We start from the raw sequence: 24366 nt of genomic DNA, 5'->3' as shown, positions 1-24366 counted from the left end.
TCCTCCCACCTTCAATCTTTCCCAGCATCAGGGTCTTTTCCAATGAGTCAGCTCTGCGCATCAGGTGGCCAAAGTACTGGAGTTCCAGCTACAACATCAGTCCTACCAATAAATACCCAGGACTGATCTCCTTTAGGATGGACTGGTTGGATCTCCTTGCAGTGCAAGGAACTCTCAAGAGTCCTCTTCAACACCACAGTTTAAAAGCATCAATTCTTTGACACTCAGCTTTCTTTATAGTCCAACTCTCACATCCATACACGACCACTGGAAAAACCATAGCTTTGACTAGATGGACGTCTGTCGGCAAAATAATGTCTCTGCTTTTTAAAATGCTGTCTAGGTTGGTCATAACTCTTCTTCCAAGGAGCAAGCGTCTTTTAATTTCATGGCTGCAGCCACCATCTGCAGTGGTTTTGGAGCTCAAAAAGATAAAGGGCAGCAAAGTGGAGTCAAGTTCAGGACTTTCCTGAATTTCTAAAGGACCTTCCCTCAGGCAGGTGAGGAGCTGATCCACTGAGATAAGTGTAAATATGTCCTCCGCAAGGATCAGTCTAACTTTCCAAGTCACACCTATCAAACCAGACCGGGGAAAACACTGAGAATGGCTCATACTCTGCGTGGGCAGGTTTCCCTGGAGGCTCAGATGGTAAAGATTCTGCCTGCAATGCAGGAGACCTGGGTGTGATTCCTGGGTTGGGAAGATCCCCTGGAGAAGGGAATGGTTACCCATTTCAGTATTCTTGCTGGAGAACTCCAAAGACAGAGGAGCCAAGTGAGTCCATGGGGTCACAAAGAGTCAGACGCGACTGAGTGACTAACACTTTCACTTTTCACTTAGAAACAAACAGAAAAGACAACTGACCACTGCTTAGAGGCGCTGCTATCTTATGTTAGTCACTCACTCGTGCCTGACTCTTCTCGACCCCAAGGATTGTAGCCCGCCAGGCTCCTCTGTCCATGGGATTTCCCAGGCAAGGATACTGGAGTGGGTAGCCATTCCTTCCTCCGGAGGATGTTGCCAACTCAGGGATGGAACCCGGGTCTCCCATATTGCAGGCAGATTCTTTACTGCCTGAGCCACGGGGGAGCCCTAGGGAGAGACACTGGTTGACTTCAGTTCTTACACTTCAGATCGACAGGGTAACGATCGTGATCTACAGCGTCATTCATCAGAACGCACCTGAACGCTCTAAACAGCCTGCAAAAGGGAAAGCAGCTTTCTGGGCTGAAGGCAGGGGAGAGGGGACAGTGGAGGAGGTGCTCCCACTTTCCACAAGGACCTCCTCCTTCTAAACGGTCGATTCAGAAATAAGTTCCCCAGCACACCTGCATGGGACCAAGCATGAAATCTGCATCAATTCACTTGAGTTTTCATTTTACCAAGAGTATGAAGAGAAAGCCTCCTCAGAAACACTTTACAGAAAAATAAAAGTAAATGAATGCCATTTATTTTTTTTTTATTTACTTTTTATTTACTTTTGGCAAACTAGCCAATAAGCATATGAAAAGATGCTCAACACCGCTAATCAGAAGGGAATGCAAGTCAAAACTAGGAGGTGTCACCTCACACCCTTGAGGATGGCTGTGGTTAAAAACCAGAAAGTCACAAGTGTCGTCGACTAGGATGCAGAGGCTGGATCCCCTGTGTGGAGTTGGTGGGGAGGTAAACTGGTACCACCGCTTTGAACACAGCATGGAGGGTTCTCAAAAAATTAAGAAGAAAATTACCCTATGATAAAGCAATCCCACCTCTGGGTATCTATCCAAAAGTGAAAGCAGCTTCTCAAAGAGATATTTGCCCACCTATGTTCACAGCAGCATCGTTCACAATTGCCAAGAGGTGCAAACCAAAGGTCCGAGAATGGGTGGATGGGTAACAAAATGTGCTCCATCCATATAATGGAACATCCTTCAGCCATAAAAAGGAAGGAGTTCTGTCACATGCTACAACCCGGATGAAACCTGAGGAATATTCTAAGCAAGATAAATGCCAGCCACAAAAAAAGACAAGTACTATATGATTCCACTTATATGGGCTATGGGAAAGAGTCAAATTCACAGAAACAGAAAGTGGAATGATGGTCTCAGCTGGTGCTAGAGGAGAAGGGGAAACGGGGAAAGGTTTCATGGGTAAGTTTCAGTTTGGGGAACTGAAAAAGTTTCAAAGATCAGCGGTACAACCATGTAAACACACATTACACTGTTCAACTGTAAGCTTTTAAAAACAGTCAAGATGGTAAATTTTACACTATGTGTTGTTTTTATAAAAACCCACAATTCAAAGACAAATAAAATTTCTAATAAGAGAGGGAGGTCCTATACAGTGGCCTATTTTGTTTTGTTTATAGAGTTCCTGAAATTGGTGTCTGGCAGCGCACTGCAGCAACACACAATCCAAGTCCTTGCCATTTCCACCCGATTCCCCTCAGGATAAGTCTAAAGCAGTTTCTTTTTAAAAAGTCCCCTTGTCAGTTGCTTTACGAGGCAAAAAGTGATCTTGATCCCCAAGCTGATAAACAAAAAGGGAAATTATACCTAAACCCCACTTGGGGATACAGAAGCGGAACCCTGAGCGATACAGGTCGGCAGAAAAATCCACAACCTGATGGAATTCGCCCCAGGAAAGTTGTCAGAAGCAGACATACAGCCGGCCCCAGTGGGAGAGAATGACTCACTTTTCAGTCTCCAGGTGTCGGTAATATTTGGAATGATTACAAAAGCACGTACTTTTCTTACAACAAAACAATGTAATAACCACACGGGCATTTTTGAAAAACCATCATGTGGCGAACAATACCATTCAATAAGTGGGTTCCAAAGGGGTCACTTGAAGCTGGGCAGGGGGTCATTTAGGATGCCTCTATAATTAAGGGTGCAGGGGGCTCAGCCTGAGGCTGACTGACACTAAGGGAGAGCCCTGAGCAAGACTGCAGCCCTCATGGTGAGTTTGATGCTCAGAGGAGGAGAGAGGCCCAGCCCAGGCACACAGACTCACCAAGACCACCCTTAAGTCCAGCAGCAAAGGAAGGATGCTGTCCAGGCCAGTCCGAAGTACCAGTGATGGCCACAGTTCTGACCACTGTTCAGTTCAGTCACGTCTGACTCTTTGTGATCCCATGGACTGCAGCACCCCAGGCTTCCCTGTCCTTCACTGTCTCCCGGAGCTTGCTCAAATTCATGTCCATCGAGTCAGTGATGCCATCCAACCATCTCATCCTCTGTCATCCCCTTCTCCTCCTGCTGCCAGTCCCTCCCAGCATCAGGGTCTTTTCCAACGAGTCAGCTCTTCCCATCAGGTGGCCAAAGTACTGGAGTTTCAGCTTCGGCATCAGTCCTTCCAGTGAACACCCAGGACTGATCTCCTTTAGGATGGACTGATTGGATCTCCTTGCAGTCCAAGGGACTCTCAAGAGTCTTCTCCAATACCACAGTTCAAAAGCATCAATTCTTCAGCACTCAGCTTTCTTTATAATCCAACTCTCACATCCATACATGACCACTGGAAAAACCATAGCCTTGACTAGATGAACCTTTGTCAGCAAAGATTTTAATACGCTGTCTAGGTTTGTCATAGCTTTTCTTCCAAGGAGCAAGTTCATGACTACAGTCAGCATCTGCAGTGATTTTGGAGCCCAAGAAAATAAAGTTACTGTTTCCATTGTTTCTCCATCTATTTGTCATGAAGTGATGGGACCGGATGCCATGATCCTAGTATTTTTGAATCTTGAGTTTTAAGCCATGATCTTAGTTTTTTGAATGTTTGCGTTTTAAGTTTCAGATAACCATTATATCTAACCAATGTAGCTGGAACTAAAAGAGGAAGACAGTCAGGGCTACTGTGTGTGAGTGTCTGTGTGAGACATATACCCTCGAGGCCTATGGAGAAGGGTCCATACACATCACACTGGGGATGAAGCGGCACCTCAGGGACCAGCGGGCTGGTGCAGAGAAGGGCAGGCTGGAGACAGAAAGTTCAAGGACAGCCTGCCAGACCCAGGGCCAGGCTGAAAAGGCCAGAATTGCTCTGTGAAACCAGGAAGGCCTCAGAAGTGTTCAGGCCTAGAATAAAGACGATCAGCTCCGGCTCTCAGTTCTCGGCAAAGGTCACCGCTGAACCGTGTCTAGCACACTGAAGCCCCCTGGCGTGTCTGCTAGGGCACTGATGAGCAGGTGAGCGGGAAGAACAGGAGCGGGGTTGGCCTCCCAGGCAGAGGCCGGTCACAGAGCCACGCCAGGCCCAGCTGAGGCCAGTGCCCCTGTCACGTGACTGCAGGGTCCCACCGAAACCCTCAGTCCACGTGACAACACATCACCCCCCAGGCACACAGACGGGACTGCACGCTGGGGAGGGGGACCCCCAAAGTCCTTAAGCATCAAGGCACACGACATCAAACCACACACTCAAGGCTGCAAACCCCGACTGATGACAGAACCCCTGCCCCAGAGAACACGGCAGCATCAGAGAAGCCATATCACTGGGGGAACACAGCGCCCCTGGACCCTGGGAAGAGGGAACCTGGGGAGGAATCCAGGCTGAAACATTCGCTCTGCCCGAGGAGCAGCAGACCCGAGTCCCGACACGGCTCTGGACACACCTTCCATGAAAACGCCCTCCTTTTCAATGAAGGCAACTACAGCCACGGTCTCAGGTCGTTTAACTTCCAAATCACGCTCAGCAGGAGGAGAAAAGAAGCAAAGCCTTCATGGGAGAGGCAGCGATGGAACCAAGCGTATGATTGTTACCAACATACGGCATCCAGGGAGGAGCACTGGCCCAGGAAGAAGAAAAGCTTAGACTCCACGTGACACACATCTGAAAGTGACCCAGGGGGGAAGATGGTAAAGCACGATGAGAAAGGTACAACTGAGGCCCCAAACACTGAATACACACGGGAGAGGATTTTCTGATTGACAAACGGTGAATCAATCTAAAGATCCAATAAGCTGCCAGAACAGCTCATTTATACAGAGAAGCTGTCAGAGTTGATCCAGGGAACACGACAAAACCACAGTCCTGTCGGGAAATGGGAGCCCGACCCTCGAATCTGACAGCACAGCGAACGGAGCGCCTTCTGTCAGCACGTGACATGTCATGTAATCAGTGAACATAACTTAACTGATCCACATCCACTTGCATGTCCTGGAGAAAATGCAACTGCCGACCGAGTGTGCAAGGCGCGTTCGCAAACACGAGAAGCAACCTGGAAATCCCAACACCCTCTACAGAAGAAAGCTGCCAGGGCATCGCTGACTCCGGGTGCATAGAAAGTAAGAGGAAGGAAGAGGAGGAAAGAGACAAGAGAAAATAATAAATGTTAAGAGCTCTTGGGTTAAAGAGGATATTAAAATAAAAAGAAGAGATGCCTTAGGAAAAAACAACAAGGATGGCATCGGGTCACCTGGCTCCAGGCACTTGGGTGGCTCCTTGGGATGTCCTACACCAGAAACACAACTGTAACCCCACCACCACCCACGGTACTCCTGATGTTGCTACTTTCAAAACCTCCCTCTTGAGATCAAGCACTCAAAAAGGCAAGACCTGGGACGTTCCATCAGTCGTCACCAAGATAACCAGGTTCCCGGACCTGCTGGTGGACCGCAGTCCGCCTTCCCTCCCATCAGCTGTGCTTGGATGGATCACCGGGGACCAGGTGGAGCCCTCGCCTGATGGAGGGAACTCTGGTGGGGCTCCTCCGCGGGTGGCAGGCAGGTAAGCCAGGGGCACCAAGCCCGTAAGTGAGAGCTTCCCATATTGCCCTAGTTCTTAGCTGAACATATAAGGGCTAATCAGATTCTCGGATTCAGCTGCTAAGTCGTGTCGGACTCTTCAACCCCAGGGACTGCAGCAGGCCAGGGCTCCTCCGTGCATGGGATTTCCAGCACTGCTTGCCACTGACGAAAAGAAGTATTTCTGAAGTTTCTGAGTATTCTCGTAATTCAAAGGAAGCTAAGGGGGTTCAAGGCACAGGCATCCTCAAATGCAGGATGTGAGGCAAGAGTCACTGTAACATTAAAACACGATGCCAGGGTCTAAGACGAGTTCATGGCGGTGGGAAGCAAGCGGCGTGCCACGTGGGGGTCAAGGTGAGAATGCCAGCGCGGCTCTGATCTGACAGGTGCCGGTGAATGAATGTCCTCCAGGGCAATGTCTGGTTTGGGGTCATTTTCAGTGCACTTAATCCTCCCACTCTAACAGTGTATGTTTCCACAATGGAACAGCTGCATGCAGAGCCTGGCATTCATGCTTTGGGTAAATAACCCTCTCGGTTAATATCCAGGCATAAGGACCACACATAACAGCTTACTCCCTGGGGTTTTGGGATACTCCCTGTGTCCAGGGACACAATAATTACCCTCTTTGGCTCCGGTTTCATCATTGGAAGATGAGAACAAAGCCACCTACCCTGCTGGCTTTTAGAAGAAGAGAAGCCGCTCAGTCGTGTCCGACTCTTTGTGACCCCACGGACTGTAGCCCACCAGGCTCCTCCGTCCATGGGATTTTCCAAGCAAGAGTACTCGGGTGGGTTGCCATTCCCTTCTCCAGGGGATCTTCCCAACCCAGGGATCGAACACAGATCTCCCGCATTTCGGACAGACGCTTTACCATCTGAGCCACCAGGGAAGCCCACTGGCTTTTAGAAGAATCTTATATAATAAAAGTGAGAGCACCTGTTATACTGACCGCCTGTAGCTGTTTGACAAATATTAGCTACATTTTCTCCTCTTTCTCCCCCGAACACGTTAAATTTACAGCTTACTTTGTTTTGTTAAAGACAATGGAGGGGGTTTTAGGTGAATGGGGAGATGACCACCCCAGACCGGCCCATCAGTTTTCACAGCCAAACCACTCCTGTACACTCCCGCTAGCCTGGTGTGCAAGCTCTACAGAGATGCCTATCTGCAATTCCCAGCAGTAAAACCTGAAGGCAAAGGACAACCGCAAGCAACCTGATGTATTCAAAGTCACACGCGCTCAAAATCTTCCCACAATGCCTAATTTACAGTGGTCTGCTAAGCTGTGAATTGGCACTTTGTCCTGAAGGCCTTGCTCACCTGTTACTCACAGCCTTCCAACACCCAGTCCCCATGGGAGTCACCCTCTGCTCTGCACATTCCTGCTCATCAAAATAGCCCTGCTTCTTCCCAGAATAATCATCAGACCCTCCATTTAGCAAGCGGCCAATTTCTTGACAATTTCACTAATGACAAAAAAAAATGCGGTATTTATGACATCATTGTCCAGCTTTTAGTTCTGTCCCTTTCAACCTTGATAAAGGAACGGCTTTACTCCAAGAGCGTGGAGAACAGCGGGTTGTCCGACTGGCACAGAAGGTGGGACTGGAGTTTTTCCCCAGAAGTAGACACAGGATTAGCCAGGTGAATGTGCGTTAGACACAGAAATCTTCTGGAAGGCCAGGAAAGCCACAACTTTGTGGCTACCAACTCAAGGAGGGCGGAGAAGGGGGCCGTGGCGGGGGGATGACTGCCAGGCCCGGTGAGAACCTGACAAGGAAAATCAGGACTCACCCTGCCTGCGGCCCTGAGCGCGGGGCTCGGGGGGGATGGCCATGCTCAGAGACGGCCAGAGACTCCACTGACCAGGGCGAGGCGCTCGGATCTGTCTCACCAAGTCCCTCCGACGTCATTTTATATGGGAAGCCTCTGCATCTTGATCCACACCTTCTCCTTTCTGGAACACGAGATGCTATGACTCAATAACCCGACAGCTGGCCCACTTGCTAAGTGTCATTTGGGTAATGAAGGTCACTCTTAAAACTGTCCAGGGTGGTCGTTTAAACATTCCGATGATTCTATGATACTCTCACAGTAGGTCAGAAGGGCGTGGCTCCCTATGTGGGTTGCAGAGTGGGGCAACAGGAGGGGACCCCAAGGTAGCTGCGGGGGATCACAGATATGAGCAGGGAGGCATGGTCATCTGCTCGACTTCTGGACCCCTTGCGAGTCAGGTTCCTTGCCATCATCTTCCCAGTGGCCTGAGATAAAAGTTAAAGCTGATTGACGACCAGAAGGACCCACCCTTCCAGACACCTGCCACCACGTTTCCCATCCCTTCCACATGCTCCCAGAAAACTAGCACATCTATTAGTTCCTGGGATTCACCCAACCGCCCGCCATGCCTAAGTATCCCTTGGGCTGCACTCAATTCCTTCGGGGCCCCCCACTTAGCAGGGCTTCTCTGGGGAGTCAGTCCTGCCCTCCAGCACACCTGGGGAGCCCTGACCTCTTCTCCTGGGACACTGGCGGCCGATTCCCAGCAGAGGCTGTCCCTGGTAGCCTCTCCACCCCCTCCATCCCCAGCCCCCACTCCCAATCTGGCTCACAGTGAGGAAGCAAATGCATGAATCCAAGTGAAACATGGTCCAACGAGGAGGGGAAGGCGCCAGAGCAGAGAGTTACAAGAGGGCCTGGCTCTCAAGCCTGATCTAGGGGCTCCCCACCCCCTCGAACTCCATGAGGTGGGCCTGGCAGCCAGGACAAATAACCAGCACAAAAGAGCAGTCCTCCTGCCTTCTGGGCAGCCCGAAAAGTGCCGCCTCATCCTACACTAGGTGGACGATGACTCACAGGAACCCCGGTGCCAAGACAGAGGAGGCAGTCAGGTCTCCCGCAAACCACGCTCAAGACACAGGCCAACCAACATTCCGCCCATAACTCAGCTTTCCCCTCCTGCCAGAAGGAAGAATTCCTGTGACGCCAGACCACAGCTAGAAATCAAAATTACAGCCTTACCATCAGTGGAAGGTATTAAGTACTTTCTGCCCTTAATGAACCCACAGGTCTCAGAAATCAAGTCTGCGCCATCACCGTGTGTCAGATCAAAGTGCAGTCCGTCAGGTCACAGCTCCCCAAGGGACATGGACAGCCCCACGGATCACTCTTGACGCCCACAGCAACAGGAGCCTGGGGAGCTCCAAGTGGCAGTTCTTGAAGCCGAATGCATGGACATCAGCTGCTTCCCTTTCCAGCAGGGGGAGGGCCCCGAGGATGTCCAACAGAAACATCTCCCAGGCTTCAGGACACACGACGGCCCCATACGGTACTGTTTCTGAAACTGACATGTGTGTACATTCCCTAAAACCGTGACCAGCACCTCCAGACCCCACCTACCAAAACTCACAAGGTAGAGCACATTAGCCCCCGGATGGTCAGAAATCAATTCCCCAGGATTTCCCCAGTGCTCCAGCGGCTAAGAATCTGGGCTTCCGATGCAGAGGACCGGGGTTCAATCCCTGGTCAGGGAACTAGGTCCCACATGCTAAAACTCAAGATCCTGAGTACTGCAACTAAGACCGGGTGCAGCCAAATAAATAAATACATTAATTGATTAATTTTTAAAAAATCAATTCCCTGCGAAGGAGTGCCAGAGAGGCTGAGACTGATCTCAAAGTTCACCAAGTTTCACTCAACAGATAGAGGGATTCTCCCAAATGTCACTCCCTTTGGACTTGCTTTTCTGAGTAGCGATTATATATTTGTGTGTGCTCAGTCACTAAGTTGTGTCTGATTCTTTGTGATCCCATAAACTGTAGCCTGCCAACCTCCTCTGTCCATGGATTCTCCAGGCAAGAATACTGGAGTGGGTTGCCATGCCCTCCTCCAGGGGATCTTCCTGACTCAGGGACCAAACCCAGGTCTCTTGTGTTGCAGGCAGATTCTTTACCATCTGAGCCACGCCAGGGTGTGACAGGGGTGAGGGAAGCTTGCCTAATCATTCTTGGATCTCTAGCTAGGAGGGGGTGAGAGAGCTTCCACATCCCCACACCGGTCTTGTTTCAATTCTGTTCTGGACAGAGCCGCATCTGTCATCCAGATGCCCTCGTGACCAGCCTGCAGAAGAACCAATCCCATAAGCTGAGACATGTCACCCTTTCAGTAATCACATCTCCCCTGATTGACGGGTATAGCAGCACTGGGTTTATACATCAGTCGCTGTGAGTCTAGTTAACTTGGGTCTGCCAGGGCAGTAACTAAATCAGGTTCTGGAAACAAGAACTGGAGCCAAGTACAGAGAATCCACCAAGGTCCGAGCCCCCAGGGGCACCTGCTTGTAAGGCCAGCTCTGCAGCCCCGGAAACTCAGTGTCTGTGATCACTGAGGAATCATTTCTTCAACACCACCAATTCTTTTTTGTAAATATCTGTGCTTTCCCTTTGCTTCCTGTGTCTGTTTTCTCTCTAATTTCGCTGTAAGCACAAGTAAATGCTCAATAAATGCTGACTTAATACACGGATGGGTGAGTAATAGCCTCAGTATTTTTGCCTGAAAATGAATAAATATCTCTGAGAGCAAAGGCAGACAGTACATGAAAGCATTTAGGAGGACTGCAGTTTACAAATACAGGAGGGTTGTGAGTGACTGGTGGGCTTCCACTGTTAACACCTGACCATACACGGGACTCATGTCAAGAAGATCTGCAGGTCTGCTGAGGGCTGTGTTGTTACAGTTCCTCACGTGTGTGTGCTAAGTAGCTAAGTTGTGTCCGACTCTGTGACCCCATAAACTGTAGCCCACCAGGCCCATCTGTCCATGGAACTCTCCAGGCAAGAATACTGGAGTGGGTCGCTGTTTCCTCCTCCAATTATACATTCACCCTATCACTAATAAAGTTAGAAGTTCTTTATAGATGTTAAGAATAAAAGAAATCATTGGAAGAAAAAACTTACATGTATTGAAGGATGTTCACTGCAGTACTGTTTATAATTTCAAAGTCACTGGAAACGGTCTATGAACAAGGACTTGTTAAATTAAGAGGATGCATCCCTGAAGAGATCGACAGTAAAACTGAGGATGCAAATCTGTACTTATTGATCTGAAGGTATATCAACAATTTTTTGGTAAAAGGCATAGTATTCATTCAACAGGGAAGGACCAATTGAAGGATAACTATGCATCAGGCAACTAGGAAACAAAAAACCAAGTTCCTACTCCACCATCTTCTTCCTTTTGGAAGGATCTAGATTTACATGTGAAATTATCTGAAAGACACAAAAATGCCCAGAGCAGTTACCCTGAGTGGCAGAATTCCACTGTGAACTTTTTTCTCTTTTTGCGTTTTCTAATCTTTCTAAAGGGGCTTCCCTGATGGCTCAGATGGTAAAGAATCTGCCTGCAGTGCAGGAGACCCAGGTTCCATCTCCTGGTAGGCAAAATCCCTTGGAAAACAGAACAGCAACTCACTCCAGAATTCTTACCTGGGAAATCCCATGGTCAGAGGAGCCTGCTGGGGTATAGTGTACGGAGTCAAAAAGAGTTGGACACAACTGAGTGACTAAAACACACACGTACACACACACCACGTTTCTAAAATGGACACAAAATTACTTGAGGGAGGGAAAAAAACTTAAGCGGACACGGTTTTTTTAAGAATGAAAAATCACAAGGAACTCTTCCCAAAACAATTCATATATCTAGAAAAGATGTCTGTTGAACACTAGATGCTTCATCTCCCTCCCCGACCCCCCAAGGTAGCGAGAACACATAAGGCCTTCTTGCAAGAGGCACAGAGCAGCCATTGACTGCTGGCGCCCCCCACCTACAAGCCAGGACCATTCCCCACCCCAGGTCTCAGACTGGAGTGACACTTGCTGACCCCATCCCTCACCTCTCTTCCTGCACCAGGAATTTCAGAGACAGGGCAAAGACTGGAGATTCTAATCCTTAGACACTTACCATCATCTTTAAATGTCAACACTTACAATGGAAACACTTACATTCTTTAAACGTCAGATTGAATACCTAAATAATATCAACCCCCTACGCTCCTGTTTAATTCAGATGGTGAGGCATCACACAAAATCTCTACTTAACATTTTTTAAAAATCTACAAGTGTGCACAGGATTCCAAAAGGCCAGAATCATGAAAACCTCCCCAGGACAGGCACGGGGCTCACAAGAGAGGGTGATGCAGTGGGGTCCATTTCTCCACATGAAAATCCCACCAGGCAAGTTCAGTCCCACCAACACCGCTTTACAGGTGAGAAAGCCCAGCTTCAAAAAAGTCCAAAAATGTGTCCAAGGTCAAAGCCAGAAGCAAACAGAAGCCAAAGATGCAAACACAGACAGGTATGTGGGATTTGGAAGCCCATGACATCACCCAAAATAAAACAGATCTCAACAAAGACCACTGGAGACAACCCTGAGAAAAGGAACTTGTCACGTTCGTTTGTCCTGACAATGGCCTCGGGTACAAAAAACAGTGTTTAGACGAACATGATGGATGGTCAGTCACTTAATTTTTGAATGTCCTCTGATGACTTTCAGTTGTGCAAATCAGACTGTTTCATATTTGGCTGACCAAAAAGAAACATGTGATCAAAATTTGAAACTTTGGTCTCTTAAAGCAGGACAGAAAAGTGAAATAGCCAAATGGCTGTGGACCAGAACAAAACCAGAATAAAGTTTCCCTCCTTAAGATGTCATAAACACTGTCATAAACACTGATTTCCGAAGCCACAAGGGGGGAAAAAAACCACACCTTCTGCCAGAGGGTATTTGGGCCAGGATGACAGGGAGGGAAAGTGAGAGCAGACCCTGGCAGCTGACTGTTCCTACTGTGATTGCCATCACCACCACCAGCTACTGTGAGGCCCTGGGTCACAGGCCGGGCCCAGAGCTTGACATGAATTATTACACGCAGAACAGTAACTCAGCCATCATCCCCAGTTAACTTCAAACACGAGGTTTTATTTTCCACTTCTCTAAGGGACATACACAAACATCTGACACCACTTGTCAAAGCGACGATTCTTAGGGTAATTTTCAAATGTTTAAACGAAGCTGCATTTTTCACATGTTCCATTTACAGATGGTCCCTGACTTATTGGATGTTATTACTGACTCACTGGACATAAGTGTGAGCAAACTCCAGGAGACAGTGAAGGACAGGGCAGCCGGGCAGGCTGCCTTCCATGGGGTCGCAGAGTCAGACACGACTTAGCGACTGAACAGCAAGCTGGCTCAGTGGTAAAGAACCCGCCTACCAGTGCAGGAGACGGAGGAGACGGGAGTCGATCCCTGGGTTGGGAAGATGCCCTGGAGAAGGGAATGGCAACCCCCTCCAGCATTCTTGCCTGGAAAATCCCAAGGACAGAAGAGCCTGGCGGGCTACAGTTTATGGGATCCCGAAGAGTCTGATGCGACTAAGCACAGGCACGCACACCTGACTTACATCTCTTGACTTTACCAGCCTGAAAGCAACATACGCTCAGTAGAAACAGGACTTCAGATTTTGAATTCCGCTCTTTTCCGAGGCTAGCGTACATGTGTCTCACGCTCTTCCGTGATGCTGGGCAGGGCAGGGAGTGACCGCTGGGGCCAAGAACAGACACAAAACTATTCTGCGCCCAGACAACCATTCTGTCCTTCACTTTCAGTACAATATTTAATCAATTATGTGAGCTATTCAACACTTCATTACCCAACAGGCTTTGTGTTCGATGACTCTGCCCAGCTGTGGGCTAACAGGGTTCAGAGCACGCTGAAGTTAGGGAAGGCTAAGCTATGACGCTGGGGAGCTTAGATGTATTAAATGCATTTTCAATATGTTCAGCATACAATGGATTTATCAGTACATAACTCCATTTGATGTCAAGGAAGAGCTGTACTTTTCTGTATCCTAAAGTTATAAAAATTAAAATCCTTTCCAAAAGGCTGATAGCATGAACAGGTAAACAAAGGCAGGAAGTTGGGGTGAATGAGAAGGCAAAGGGCAGAGCTGCGAGGGGACCGCTGGGCAGCCTTTACAAGTCAGTTGATTATTATTCATGGAATTACTTTCCTCCTCTGGTGTAATTTTTAGCTGTGAAGATAAGAAGAGACCATCAGCATCGCTGCTTCGTGGTTACAGGGCAGTCACTGCCCTGGTCCCCACCCTGCTCCCTCCTGGTTCACAGGATGCGCTGTCTGTATAGCAAGGATGGGGAGAAAAAGAAAGGGCTGCCCCTTGCCCAGCAGAGCCCCGCTCAGGGGGATGACAGCAAGCAAGCAGCAGTCAGCTCCTGACCTCAGCAGTCAGGGAAGGCTTCCCTGAGGAGACGCAGGGAGCTGGGTCTTGGGGACAAATGAGGATGGCCCTCCTCACCCCGGAAAAGGCTGGTAAAAACAAGCTGCAGATGTACAACATGAAAAGGCATGGGGGGTGGGGGCGGTGGTGAGGGTTTTTTTTAAAAGAGTCAGTCCCCATGACAACCTCTCACACCCACCTCTTGCCCTCACAGTCCCTGGGGCCACTCACCCCTCACTGGACCTCCATCACTCTGTGCTGGTCCTACGCCCCCTCCCTTCAACCCCCCACCAGGCCTCCACAGCCCCGGCATCCCAGCCCCTCTGACATATTTCCAGCTCCATCCTGCCTTGACATCCTCAAATGACACTAACATGTCTCAGAGGGCTACGTGTCTCGTCCTTGGTTTTCTAGGCGCTTCCCCAGGAGCACAATCACACGGTCCTAACAAACCAAACCAGGGGCCCCTGGTCTTCCACGTGTTACTTCTCTGATCATTTATGACCCGGAATTGTCCTGCTTGCATGGGGCTCCCAGACCCCTTCCTCCACACTCCAACCTCCTCCTGGGCTTGGGGTCAAAAGGCACACGTTCTCCCACCTCCAGCTGCCTCTTTGGCCTTCTGCCCCCTGGCCTTCCCTCCTGTCACCATGGAGGGACTGAGATGGGTGCTCCCGGGCCTGATTCCTCACTCAAGTCTGCAGTGAGCTCTTCAGGGGTGATGGGTTCGACTCTAAGGAAGTGAGCCCCCAGCTAGCGCCCTCTCCACAGCCGCTCCCTGACCCTGTGTGTGTATCTCATGAGACAGATGCCTCCTTGAGCCTGCGTCCCAGGCCTGGTGGGCCCTTCCTGGTCCCGAGCAGCTCACAAGCCTGGCTCAGCCCGTCTCCTTCCCACGCGCTTGCTGCCTCTCAAGGAAGCACTTACATTTTAAATAAATTTGACTGCTAATTATGATAGAGAAAAAGTAATCAGCTTATGTGCAACCAAGCTCAGACTCTTAAAGAGCCCTCAGCCTCCGAGTTTCTCCCTTCTCCCCTTGTACGATCCTAGGAAGCCCCTGTGGATGCCGGCTCTGTCTCCCTCACTCCACATGGGAAAGGTTCAACTCCTTGGTTTCAAAAGCAGAGTTGACCACGCCTAGTCCCGAGTGTCCTTCTTACACAAATTCCCTACCTCGGTGGAGTTCGACCCTGGACACATATCAGAGTGCTGATTCCTCTGGGGAGCTTTTAAAGTTTCCCAGGTGGTGCTAGAGGTAAAGAACCCGCCTGCCAATGGAGGAGATGTGGGTTTGATCCCTGGGTCATGAAGATCCCCTGGAAACGGCAACCCACTCCAGTATTCTTGCCTGGAGAACTGCATGGACAGAGGAGCCTGGTGGGCTACAGACCACGAGGACATGACTGAGCGCACACGCATACACACATAGGAGCCTTGAGTTTTGAAGCACTCAACTCTTGCTGGCCAAATTAGGCTACTCAGCGACACCCAAATCCTTTCAGAACGTACAGCTCCCGGGCAGCCGTGGTCCAAGCAGAAGCCAGGCAACGGTTCCACCCATTCCAGAAGGGGGCTGGGCCGGTGAGCTCAGGGCGATGAAAGGCAAGCTGAAGTCCACTCTCACTGGCTACTCAGAGTCTCAGCTGCTCGGTAATAACATTGCCAGACCCAGCTGGCAGCTTGGGCTCAGCCAAGGGGGCAGGACGTACACCAGGGCAGCTGGCTGATCAACTCATCAAGGCTCTTTGCTTTTTCCCTGAGAGCAGGTTGACCAGCACAGGGCTCAGAGACCAAAGAAACCTTTCAATTCCTTTTATGCCTGCAGACCTTAGCAGGCTTCCCTGTTTCATGAGAATGGGGCAGTGTTTTCCTCAGTGAAGCAGGCTGGGAGAACGGGGAAGGGGGGGAGAGAGAAGAGAGTGATTTAATTTGGAACCATAAAAACTCTTTCAGGGAAAGGATTCTTTTCAATTGGTTCAGAAGAGCTGGGCTACCAGGCATCAATCAGCTCAGAGTTCCCTGAAGAAGAGGCTTCATGGAGCAGATAAGAATAATCTCATTAGTATGTCCTTTATTTGATTGTATAGTGGAAGGTGGACCTTATCTTACATTTACTTAACAGCCTTCCTATAATCTTAATCTTATTCTAGTGACCTCACCTGCCCAGAATACCCTCTTTTCATGGTACAAGGACAAACTTCAGGGCAGATTCTGAGCTGTCCTCAACTTCAAAATCACCATCTTACAGATACATCAAACTTTACCTTGTAGATAGGGTGCAAGGGCATGGCCCCCTGGGGGACAAAGGTGCAAACGGACTGCTTTCCATTTAGGCTGCAAAGACTTCTCAGGTTTTGAAGATTTCACCACCTTTGTGTTATCACTGTGAAAAGGAGGTAGGCACTCTGCTATTTCCATGCCTGTGTCTTCACGCTCCCGAAGGTGTGACTTGTTTCTTTCATTTCAGCACACGGGGAGATGTGATGAAGAGCTCTGGGCTCAGGCAGGTCCAGGCTTAAACCCCAGCTTGAGCACTTACTGGACAATGAGGCTGGCAGGGCGACTTCAGTGCTGGTGGTTTTCCTGTAAAAGGGAAACCCTCACGGTTTTCGTGAGGATTTTAAAGTTTGCGTGCTGGATCAGGCCCATCACAAAACCTTAGCAAGCAATCCATGTTTTTTGCTCAGCTGTGTCCAACTCTTTGTGACCCCATGGACTGTAGCTTGCCAGGCTTCTCTGTCCACGCAATCTCCTAGGCGAGAATACTGGAGTGGGTTACCGTTTCCTCCTCCAGGGGATCTTCCTGACCCAGAGATGGCACCCAGAGGTTGAACCCATGACTCCTGCATTGGCAGGCAGATTCTTTACCACTGTGCCATCTGGGAAGCCCAAGGGATCCTTATTCTGAGCTGTCCTCAACTTCAAATCTCAACTTACAAGTCCATATTTGCTTACCAGTGGTTTGGGAAGATATTTTGTACACTTGGTGGATGGGAGGCGGTGATGAACTACAAAGAATTTCACCCTTCCTAGAATCACATCACACACTCTTCTGTCAACATCCTTCCCCCAGACTCCGGTCCTGAATGCATCAGATGCTGTCCAGTAACACACAATGCCCGCAGAGCCCACGGAGAAGCAGGCTCAGACTCCCTGGAAGACCCTGGTAAGTAGTTGGGTGCTTAGGGGCTTGCTGAATTATTTTTTCTGTCACTCTTTGGAGAGTGAAGGCAGAATGTGGGGCTTCTTGTGTGCAAGCAGTGGGGAGGCAGGATCCAGCTTGCGGAAGCTGAGTGTCGACAATGGACTGCCCCGGGCTCCCCTCCTGGCCCTGAGGTCACGGTAAAGTCTATTTAGCTGCTCAGTGACCCTCCCCAGTTCCGGGCTGTCAGGCGGCCCCCTCAGGACAAAGCAGTTCCAGTGCCCATCTCCAGGGCCTTAGGAAACACATCCCAGGGGACCGAACTCCAATTCTCAGAAGAAAAATTGCAACGTGGCCCAATTCAGGTGTCGAATTTGAAAATAACCAAGCTAAGGAAAACCCACGTGGCTGGCCCTGAGCCCACAAGTCACACACAAGCCTGGTTCCTCAAACAGGGAGCCACAGTGGTTTGCCCCCAGCTGCGGTAAGGTCAGCCAGGGCCCAGTGAAGTGGCTTCTAACCTTGTTCGGGCCAAGGGCTCCCCTAAGAAGCTGAGGGAAGCCAGGTGGCCTCCGGTCTTGCAAGAAGGAAGCGCACACATCCTACCCACACTTAACCGACCCGGAAGCAAGCCAGGGTTTAAACACAGGAGCGGCCTCCCAGGACCCAGGGGTCAACCTCGTTGCTATTAGCATATCTTATTATCACACCAGTACTATTAGAATAAGAAAAAAGTCTGTTGAAGCAGCCTGCAGGGAAACAATTCCAGGCTGCAGGGTGACTAGAAATTGAGTTAGCAAACAGCAGAGGAGAAAATCCAGGACTCCCCCTTCCTCCCAACTAAGAGAACATTCTGGGCACAACACTAAGAGCCCAGGAGCCTGGAAGGATACTTATCAGTAACTCGTCCAGCCCACTTTCTGGGTCCTTCCGGAAAGCCCCCTGTGTCTGGACTGTGCTCAGCTCCTAGCCCTTAGGCAGAACAAAGTGCTGGTGGGAGTGACAATTTAAAAAAAAAAAAAATGAGACTATCAAATGACAAACTGGAACCCTCCAGACCTGCTACAGAAAGAGGTGCTTCTGTCACTGCTTTGCCAGGGGAACAAAAGGCAACCTGTGTGGCACCTCTGATGGCTCCAGCTCCAGCTTTCAGTATCCAAAATTAACAAATGATCCGAGTCCCTCCCAATTGCTTTAAAAAGCCCCTTAAAAAAAAAAAAAAAAAGCCCCTTAAAGCGTGGTGCCAGAGTCTTGGGACAACAGGAAAAAATTTAAAGCTCACAGAAGCTTCTCAGGCACCGCAGATCTGAGCGGGTCATTGTTCATTTGGTAAACAAGAGTGCCGTAAAACAAATGCCTAGGAAGCCAGGGTTGTTCACTGTCTGAGTCCTCCCAGAACTAACTGTTCCTTCTTGGATCAGTGTGGCCTCAACATCAGGCCTAGGAACCCTGGGGCCTTAATGTCAAAGCCCCCTTACACTCTTGGTCCATGTGCAGAAAGCAGATGGGGGAGATGGATGAGGGGGTTCTGTCTTCTTCCAAGCCCCCCACTCCCCATCTCCTGAGGGACTTGGCCTGGGCAGACTGTGCTGAGCAGGGAGCCGGGAACCTTCTCCAGACTCCACTGGACACTCCCGTTTCTTAGACGGGATGACCAGGTGGGAGGTAGACTTTTATTTGATGACGAAAGCAAAGGACACGAATGAAATGCTTCCTAGCCCCTCAAAGTACAGCCGCTGTCCATGCAAGGATGTCGAAACGCTTTGCAAACCACCCATTAATTTTTATGGTGCCCTGAGAAGCAGATTGAGAATCATTACCTTCATTTTTACAAGGCAAGGAACCCAAACCAAAGCCAATCCCCTCTGAGCCACTGGTCTAGCTGACTGCCGGCTTCTCTCTCCATCTCGGGCCTGCAGAAGGCATGGAAAACACCACCCACTGCAAAGAGGACCCATGGGGCCTGAGAAGGCAGCCAGGCCCAGACACCCAAACTTTGATGCTCAGAGACAATCAGGTTTTGAAAGGGGGAGGGGGAGAGCTTCACAAAGGGATTGCTTCCATTTAGTCAAGAGAGGTTCCACGTCTAAACTTACCGGTTAGATCAGCAAGCGGGTGCAATATGAATATCAAAGAAGGTAAATACTGAAGCCGGTAGGAACTGTGGGATCAATGATGGTTTCTGTTTTACTGTTTATATTTCTATGCTTTCCACCCAGAAAATACAGTGTTGCTGTGATCCGAACAAAAGTTATGTGTGAACTTCTTACTACTGATAAAGCACACGGTACCGATCTAGTTGCATTAACTTGGAAAGAAAAGCGCGGATAACATCCTGCCCGGGTTCCCTTTCTGAATCGCATTGAACGGTAAGGCTCCACCGGCCTCTCCGCACGCAGGAAGCCCGGCCGCCGTCCCTCTGGCGGCACCGGGGGCCGCCCGACACCCCCGGGAGAAGGGCCAGAGCGGCCTGGTCCCCCTAGCTACCCGGCCGGCCCGGGGTGGAAGCCACCGGCCTCCAGGGTTGGGGTCCTACAGACCACCAATCCGCACCGCGGAGCCGGCTTCCCGCGAAACACCACTTAACAACGTGCGTCTCCGCCAGTCGTCCCCGCCCGCCCGCTGCCGCCGCCGCCGCCGCCGCCGCTGTCACCTCGCGGCTTGTGGGTCACCGGACAGCCAAGCCAGAAATCGGGGTTCTCATTTCCATCTTAAAATGAGGGGGTCCCCGAAGAAGTTGAAACACGCATTGTCACTAAGTTTAACCCCGGACCGCGCGCCCTTCCCTTCGCCCGGGACCCGCGCCAGAGAAAGCCCCGGCGCCTCCAGCCCTCGGAGCACCCACGGCCCCCCGAGCCGAGCGCCCCGAGGACGCGAACAGTCGCCGAGGAGGGTCACCTCTCAGGGCCGGCCTCGCTAGGACCAGGGAAGGGGGATCTGCCGGGTTCACGCGGGGGCCATAAGTGCGGCTCGGCTCCCGGAACCCCGAGCCAGGCCAGTCTGCACCGAGGTGACGGAGTCCCCGGGGAGCACGAGGGGCGCGCAAGGCTTCCCGAAGCGGTCCGGCGCCAGCCGCGCCCGGGCACCCCCGGAACCCCGAACTCGGGCGGCGGGGAAACGATCGGCGCCCGCGAGGCGTGCAAAGCCGCGGAGCCCCAGAAGGCGCCGCGGGAGCGTGGCCGGGCGCGGGGCTGGAGCGGCCCGCAGGGTCGGCCCGGGCGCGCAGCCTGCCTACCTGGCTCGCATTGCGTCCCGCGGGCTCCTGCGGTTCTCCCCGCGGTCTGGGAGCGCGCCCGAGCCGGCACCGTGCGCCGATCCGCGGGAACCACCGCGCGGCGGAAGCGAGTTGCCGGGACCGCCGAGAGTGCCGGGAGCGCTCAGCCCCCGCCTGGGAGGGCTGAGGGTGGTCCCCGCGCCGGGGCGGGGCGCGCGAGGCGGAGCGCGGGAGGCGGGGACCAGGGGGAGGGCAGCAGTGGTGGGGCGGGGGTGTCTCTTGGCCAGGGCGAGCTCAAGAGGGCGGGGTCTCGGGGCGGGATCGCGGGGAAGGGGTGGTCCTGCGCTGGAATGGGGCGCCTTGGGCGGTAGGGGACAGAGTCGGAGCCGAGAGCCCTGTGGAGACAGGGGTGGGACGACGCCCAGGAAGAGTAGGCGACCGGGTCCTAGCCTGGGCCTCCCGGAGCCAGGGGCGGAGCGCGGGCGGGCAGGGGGCGGGGCGAGCTCGGAGGGGGAGTGGCCCAGAAGGCGGCCAAATGGCGGGGGCGGGGTGGGAATGAGTGGTGGGCGTGGTCATGGAGGAGGGCGGGGCCTGCCTGGGGAGGCGGAGAGGAGGGCGTGGGGCTGGAAGAAGCAGAGGGTGGGGCCGAGCCGTTGTAGCTTGGGGCCTGGGGGAGGGGCGAGCGGCGGGGCCCGGGAGGCTGGGCGGGGTGCGGACAGGCAGGGGGCGGGGCAAGCTCGGACGGGACGGGGCCTAGAAAGCGGCCAAAAGGCGGAGGCGGGGTGGGAATGATTAGTGGGCGTGGTCATGTCGGAGGGTGGGGCCTGCGTTGGGTGGTAAAGCAGGGGCGGGGCCAAGCTATTGCGGGGCGGGGCCGAACCGCTGTGTCCAGGAGGCTGGAGGAGGGGCGGGCCGCGGGGGCCGGGAGGCGGGGGCGGGGTGTGGGCGGAGGGGCGGGGCCGAGCCGGAGCGCAAAGAGGCCGGGAGGGGGAGCGCTCGCAGGCCGGGGTGTGGCGCCTAGTCTCCTGGGGCCCCGGCGAGGATCCTGTCTTGGCGTCTCCTCCTCTCCTCCTTTAGGCTGGGGTCCGGGATCGAGGTCCAGGAGGCCGGGCCCCTCCGGAATCGTGTTGGTTGGTACCGAGCAGATCTAGAGGTGGCGGTCGTCTTGAGACGTTTTGGCCGCGCTCGCAAGCCCCTGGCATCTTCCTCCGCCCACCCCTTCTCTAGGAATCCCATGCAGAGACCCCCGGGGGATGTTCGGATCCGCAGACTGGCCGGCGTCGGCCAGATCGCGGACAGGGGCACCTGATTCTCAAAACCTTTCTTACACTTGTCTAGGACCGTGGAGAAAAAAAAAGCACATGGGTACCAGCGCAAAGTTTCAAAAGTAAGAACAAGAAAAAGGCAGTCACGTGGAAAATTACAAAGAATTTCCTGCTGAGCAGATCGCAAATGGAATATACAGCATGTGGCCGTGTACACGTTTTCTGGCCGGTACTCCTCTGGGCCACCAGTGCCTAGAATATGCCTGGCACGTAGTAGGTACTCAATAAATGCTTAGTGAGTGAACGCACCACATACTGTGTGGCAAGCACTTTCCATGGACTGGAACATTTAATCTCCCCAAAATCCCACACTTGGCTACCCTCATTAGTCCATTTCACGCCTGAGTACACTGAACCTTCGAGAATTAATTTGACAGCAGGAAACTGGTAGAACCAGAATTTGACCTGGAGCCACTACGGAGGTTGGGCTCTAACCATTTCGAGGACCACTAGGTACCATACTGAAGGACTGGGTGCCCCGTGCAATCCAGAAACCAGGAGAAAGAGCAGGTCTTTAGGGGGGAAAAAAGCTAACATTTGTTATTCCGTGCCCAGAAATCAGCACTCCTTGAGTCATTCCTCACCATTACCTAGCAAAGTCGATATTATTACTATTCTCATTGTGTAGATGACTTTAGACCTTGTGTACTGCTGTCATGAGCCCTTGGGGCATGAGTCTGAATTCAAATCTTGGGTTTTCTGGATCCCAAGCCCTTGCAACCTTTGAGACCTCCATTTAATTTAGGGATCTGATTTACTGCCACTTCAATTTGAAGTTCCTGATGAATTTTTGGAAAGAGACATAGGAAGACAGATACATGGACCTAGAAGGGTGGACAATGGTATTCTGAATTGGGTATCATCTATGTGTCAGTCACTCAGTCATGTCTGACTCTTTGTGATCCATGGACTGTAGCCCGCCAGGCTCCTCTGTTCATGGAATTCTGCAGGCAAGAACACTGGAGTAGGTTGCCATATCCTCCTGCAGGGGATCTTCCTGTCCCAGGGATCAATCCCGTGTCTTCTGCCGTGTCTGTATTGGAAGGGAATTCTTTACCACTGAGCCACCTGGGAAGTCCGTCATCTATGTGTTAGGGCAATTGAATTCCTGAAAATAGATACAATTAGCCTTAAAAAGTATGCTGTGGATTTCAAAAGGAAGCTGTCACCCTGAAAAGACCTCAGAAAAATGGTATAAAAGGCATGTGGGGGAAAAAAAAAAAGGCATGTGGGAGGCCTAGGGCGTCCTTAGTAATATAAGAACACGTTTGGAGCACTGGCCTGGAAGCCAGCCTGCTAGGCTTGCCTCTCTGTGACTCGGTTTCCTAAATGAGAATGAAAATTCAGTGCAGCGTGTAAGGTGCCTAGCAAAGAGCCTGGCACAGAGTAGCATTCAGTTTGCTTTATCTACTGTTATTACTGCTATTCCCAATGACTAATATCCTTACTGTGTAAAAATGTCTATAAAGCATTGAACAAGACAAGCCAGTGGAAAATGGACAAAAGCTATGAAAAGACAATTCCCAGAAGCACACAAATGGCCAAACACGAGGAAAGGCTCAGCGGCCACACCGAGGAATGGAGCTAGGGCAGAGCACAAAAACAATCAAATAAGAAAGCCAAGGTCCAGTCTGGGAAAAGCTGAGTTCAGTAAGCAGTGAGGGAAGAAGAAGCATTAAAGTGCACAAACCGCAAAGTGATATGGAAATGCAAGATACAGAGCTGATAGCAGAGTGCCTGCTGCGTTCACCTTCAGGGACGAAGAGCTTGTTTCACGGTGTCCACGGCTGTACCAGCCCGGTACTTGGTGTCATATCGTGGTGCCATAAGCATCTTCAAAGCAGCCTGCATCCAAGAAGAAGCATTTATGGAGGTCAGAATGTTTAAAGAAAATTGAACAAAAAACAAAAAACCCATGAACAGATTCTCTTGTACTCTCACTCACGTAGTTCATGGGTTTGACGCAGCAATGAACTGAGAGATACAGTGCCTCATGGGCAAGTGTAAGTTGTCTGTGGATTTTTCTGTCTTTGAATTACTGAAAAGCAAGAAGGTCTTAAGATGTTGTTCCCTGTTAACTGTATGCTTTTTCACTCCACCCAGTTTTCCTAGTTCTCCTTCCAAAGGCAAAAGAAAAAAATGAGCTACTCATAACATTCAGTGACTCAATAAGCATTTCTTGTGGGGACACATTCAGCAAATTCAATAAGTTTTTTAAAGTACAAGAGTAATACTTGTTTGTTTCAAAGGATTCAAATGATTAGAAGAGTGGGTCCAAATATCACTGTGGACGGTGACTGCAGCCATAAAACTAAAAGATGCTTGCTCCTTGGAAGAAAAGCTATGACCAACCTAGACAGCATATTAAAAAGCAGAAACATCACTTTGCTGACAAAGGTCCATATAGTAAAAGCTATGGTTTCTCCAGTAGTCATGTATGGATGTGAGAGTCAGACCATAAAGAAGGTTGAGGGTTGAAGAATTAATGCTTTTGAATTTTGATGCTGGAGAAGTCTCTTGAGAGTTTTTTGGACAGCAAGGAGCTCAGACCCATCAATCCTAAAGGAAATCAACCCTGAATATTCACTGGAAGGACTGATGCTGAAGCTAAGCTCCTTACTTTGGTTCCCTGATATGAAAAGCCAAACTCATTGGA

General features: G+C 51.0%; 1 protein-coding gene across 2 annotated transcripts in view; it reads right to left on the bottom strand.

Annotated features, from left to right (window-relative positions):
• The window catches only part of SH3BP4 (SH3 domain binding protein 4), a 95757-nt gene extending 75118 nt beyond the window's left edge, over positions 1–20639 (bottom strand). For both annotated transcript variants that reach the window (XM_065917010.1, XM_065917011.1), the window contains exon 1: positions 20407–20639. The gene's annotated coding sequence lies outside the window, so the exon portion shown is untranslated. The remainder of the gene's footprint in view (positions 1–20406) is intronic.
• Between the last annotated feature and the right edge of the window lie 3727 nt (positions 20640–24366).

This window comes from Muntiacus reevesi, chromosome 1 (assembly GCF_963930625.1).
Source record: "Muntiacus reevesi chromosome 1, mMunRee1.1, whole genome shotgun sequence".
Taxonomy (NCBI): domain Eukaryota; kingdom Metazoa; phylum Chordata; class Mammalia; order Artiodactyla; family Cervidae; genus Muntiacus; species Muntiacus reevesi.
The sequence above is the reverse complement of the archived record's forward strand: the minus strand, read 5'-3'. Positions and strand labels throughout refer to the sequence as shown.